Source organism: Tachypleus tridentatus, chromosome 13 (genome assembly GCF_004210375.1).
Source record: "Tachypleus tridentatus isolate NWPU-2018 chromosome 13, ASM421037v1, whole genome shotgun sequence".
Lineage (NCBI taxonomy): Eukaryota > Metazoa > Arthropoda > Merostomata > Xiphosura > Limulidae > Tachypleus > Tachypleus tridentatus.
This window is the reverse complement of record NC_134837.1, coordinates 224,446,918-224,451,146: the sequence shown is the minus strand read 5'-3', so window position 1 is coordinate 224,451,146 and position 4,229 is coordinate 224,446,918. Positions and strand designations below refer to the sequence as shown.

General features: G+C 36.3%; 2 non-coding genes across 2 annotated transcripts; both read left to right on the top strand.

Moving 5' to 3' along the window:
- The first annotated feature begins 463 nt into the window (after nt 1-463).
- Nucleotides 464-536, top strand: TRNAV-UAC (transfer RNA valine (anticodon UAC)). The gene has a single exon. It is a non-coding gene; the product is annotated as a tRNA-Val (tRNA).
- A 1,859-nt stretch (nt 537-2,395) lies between these two features.
- On the top strand, nt 2,396-2,468 carry TRNAV-UAC (transfer RNA valine (anticodon UAC)). The gene has a single exon. It is a non-coding gene; the product is annotated as a tRNA-Val (tRNA).
- The last annotated feature ends 1,761 nt before the right edge of the window (nt 2,469-4,229 follow it).

Genomic DNA, 4,229 nt, shown 5'->3' with positions numbered 1-4,229 from the left:
GAGACATCACCCAGAGTGCGATCATCTAATTGGTCGCAAGATAAGAAATATGAAATATTTTTCGCAGGAATCCATAAGCATATTGAAGGATTTAAAAGACGTATTAAATCGCTTATTACGTTTTCGTGTAATAATTGTGATAAAAAAATTAAAGTTATGAAATTCTTCTGTTCAGTTTCTACTAGAAAGAGAAAAGAACGAGTAAATTAAATTGCACGTTTAAAGGCAATTGAGAGAGGGGTGAAAACGTTGAATACTGTAGGCTCGATGATGTCGTTTGAAGACACGTTAGCACATTATGAAATTACTTTTGGCTTTCGTAGACAAGGAAGAGTGTTATTTTATTTACGGTTATATGTAAAGCTGTCATTATATTTGTGTTTGTTTAGTTTGCGAAATGAGATATTTGAAACGTTAATGATTTATTTTGAAAACAGTAAAAAGGAAGAAAACAGGAAGTGACGTGCTTGTGGTGTAGTGGTTATCACATCCGCTTTACACGCGGAAGGTCCCAGGTTCGAACCCTGGCAGGCACATATTTAAATCGTTTCTTTCCTTTTAATTCAGTTGGGAAGAACGTGGAACGAAATTTTCATCATAAATTCAGTGTCAGAGCGTGAGACGGTTCTGAGATGTCACAGGATTTACACACTTTTTTTTCCTTTTCTTGTAACCACCTTCCGAAATTCGTATAAATGTTGTTTAATAAACCGAAAAAGAATCGCTATTGGTTTTGCATATAATGCGTGCACGGCTGCGAAATTTCACGTTTTCAATTGGCCTTCGTATTATCATATAACATTCGACGAAGCATCTGACCAGCAATTTAGAACTCCTGTTCCATGGAAAGGGTTCCTCTATGTTCTTTTTTCCAATTCAAATGCGTGAAGAGTTTGAAATGTCGATTCACGCGACCTTATTTTAAGTTTAGGTAACGTACCTTCTCAGTTGTACAGGTAATGTTTAAAGATCACGATTCCGTCAGTTTTTGTTGAGAACAACTATTCAAGCTGTGACAGCTGATCAACCTATATGTTTCGTTCTTTAACCTTTTGCTTTAAATAGCGGTTAGAACTATTGCATGGATATGCGAGTTATCATCTGCAACTTACTAGTGACGGAAAAGAGTTAAGGCAATTCTTCAAAGTCGTTCACCACCGACTGTTTGATGTACTTTATTTTTACCGATCGGTGGAATTGGCGATAATATCGTAAATTCCACTACGTCTGACAATGCATACATGTTATTTGATTGGAATTGGAAATAAACGAACCTCAGATAGCGACTCAAAGGTTCTAAACGCCATGTCTTGCCACTCTTACAGGGAAGAGAAGCGACCGCCTATAGAGATCATTGTTTTCTTGAAGACTCCTTGTTCTGTTTATCAATTTTTGTCTGATTTCTTTATTTTTCCAGAATGTCTTCACTTAGTAAAGGCTATTTGCGATGCTTAATATCTTATTGTTGTTATCGAATCTTTTGTTTTACGTACTTATTTAAAAATTGTATTTCTTTCACTTGAATATAGTGAAGATTAAAAAGGTACGAGGAAATTACGATGCCACGACAGCAGAATATACATTATTCTGAAGTGTTTCCTGCTTCCAGGTGCAGCTGGTTCTGGTAAACGTTTTTGTTGAACAAGATTCTATGTTTTGGTAAAGTCATTTTCAACGAGAACAACGATATATAACCTTGAGAGACGACGTTAGTCGCCAAGAGTAGATGGTTTTTGAAGAGAGTGTTTTCAAAACAGATGAGACCTCTTCTGCACATTAGACGTTTTCCCACCGATGTGATATCCTACAACCCGCGACTGTCAACGTACTGTTAAAACAAGAGCGCCTTTACAAAATTATCATTTTAGGAGCTTGAGAGTCACCATGAAACTTTGTCGTATTGAACACCTTGAAGAAGTTGGGTGCGAGAACGAGACATCACCCAGAGTGCGATAATCTAATTGGTCGCAAGATAAGAAATATGAAATATTTTTCGCAGGAATCCATAAGCATATTGAAGGATTTAAAAGACGTATTAAATCGCTTATTACGTTTTCGTGTAATAATTGTGATAAAAAAATTAAAGTTATGAAATTCTTCTGTTCAGTTTCTACTAGAAAGAGAAAAGAACGAGTAAATTAAATTGCACGTTTAAAGGCAATTGAGAGAGGGGTGAAAACGTTGAATACTGTAGGCTCGATGATGTCGTTTGAAGACACGTTAGCACATTATGAAATTACTTTTGGCTTTCGTAGACAAGGAAGAGTGTTATTTTATTTACGGTTATATGTAAAGCTGTCATTATATTTGTGTTTGTTTAGTTTGCGAAATGAGATATTTGAAACGTTAATGATTAATTTTGAAAACAGTAAAAAGGAAGAAAACAGGAAGTGACGTGCTTGTGGTGTAGTGGTTATCACATCCGCTTTACACGCGGAAGGTCCCAGGTTCGAACCCTGGCAGGCACATATTTAAATCGTTTCTTTCCTTTTAATTCAGTTGGGAAGAACGTGGAACGAAATTTTCATCATAAATTCAGTGTCAGAGCGTGAGACGGTTCTGAGATGTCACAGGATTTACACACTTTTTTCCTTTTCTTGTAACCACCTTCCGAAATTCGTATAAATGTTGTTTAATAAACAGAAAAAGAATCGCTATTGGTTTTGGATATAATGCGTGCACGGCTGCGAAATTTCACGTTTTCAATAGGCCTTCGTGTAATCATATAACATTCGACGAAGAATCTGACCAGCAATTTAGAACTCCTGTTCCATGGAAAGGGTTCCTCTATGTTCTTTTTTCCAATTCAAATGCGTGAAGAGTTTGAAATGTCGATTCACGCGACCTTATTTTAAGTTTAGGTAACGTACCTTCTCAGTTGTACAGGTAATGTTTAAAGATCACGATTCCGTCAGTTTTTGTTGAGAACAACTATTCAAGCTGTGACAGCTGATCAACCTATATGTTTCGTTCTTTAACCTTTTGCTTTAAATAGCGGTTAGAACTATTGCATGGATATGCGAGTTATCATCTGCAACTTACTAGTGACGGAAAAGAGTTAAGGCAATTCTTCAAAGTCGTTCACCACCGACTGTTTGATGTACTTTATTTTTACCGATCGGTGGAATTGGCGATAATATCGTAAATTCCACTACGTCTGACAATGCATACATGTTATTTGATTGGAATTGGAAATAAACGAACCTCAGATAGCGACTCAAAGGTCCTAAACGCCATGTCTTGCCACTCTTACAGGGAAGAGAAGCGACCGCCTATAGAGATCATTGTTTTCTTGAAGACTCCTTGTTCTGTTTATCAATTTTGTCTGATTTCTTTATTTTTCCAGAATGTCTTCACTTAGTAAAGGCTATTTGCGATGCTTAATATCTTATTGTTGTTATCGAATCTCCTGTTTTACGTACTTATTTAAAAATTGTATTTCTTTCACTTGAATATAGTGAAGATTAAAAAGGTACGAGGAAATTACGATGCCACGACAGCAGAATATACATTATTCTGAAGTGTTTCCTGCTTCCAGGTGCAGCTGGTTCTGGTAAACGTTTTTGTTGAACAAGATTCTATGTTTTGGTAAAGTCATTTTCAACGAGAACAACGATATATAACCTTGAGAGACGACGTTAGTCGCCAAGAGTAGATGGTTTTTGAAGAGAGTGTTTTCAAAACAGATGAGACCTCTTCTGCACATTAGACGTTTTCCCACCGATGTGATATCCTACAACCCGCGACTGTCAACGTACTGTTAAAACAAGAGCGCCTTTACAAAATTATCATTTTAGGAGCTTGAGAGTCACCATGAAACTTTGTCGTATTGAACACCTTGAAGAAGTTGAGTGCGAGAACGAGACATCACCCAGAGTGCGATAATCTAATTGGTCGCAAGATAAGAAATATGAAATATTTTTCGCAGGAATCCATAAGCATATTGAAGGATTTAAAAGACGTATTAAATCGCTTATTACGTTTTCGTGTAATAATTGTGATAAAAAAATTAAAGTTATTAAATTCGTCTGTTCAGTTTCTACTAGAAAGAGAAAAGAACGAGTAAATTAAATTGCACGTTTAAAGGCAATTGAGAGAGGGGTGAAAACGTTGAATACTGTAGGCTCGATGATGTCGTTTGAAGACACGTTAGCACATTATGAAATTACTTTTGGCTTTCGTAGACAAGGAAGAGTGTTATTTTATTTACGGTTATATGTAAAGCTGTC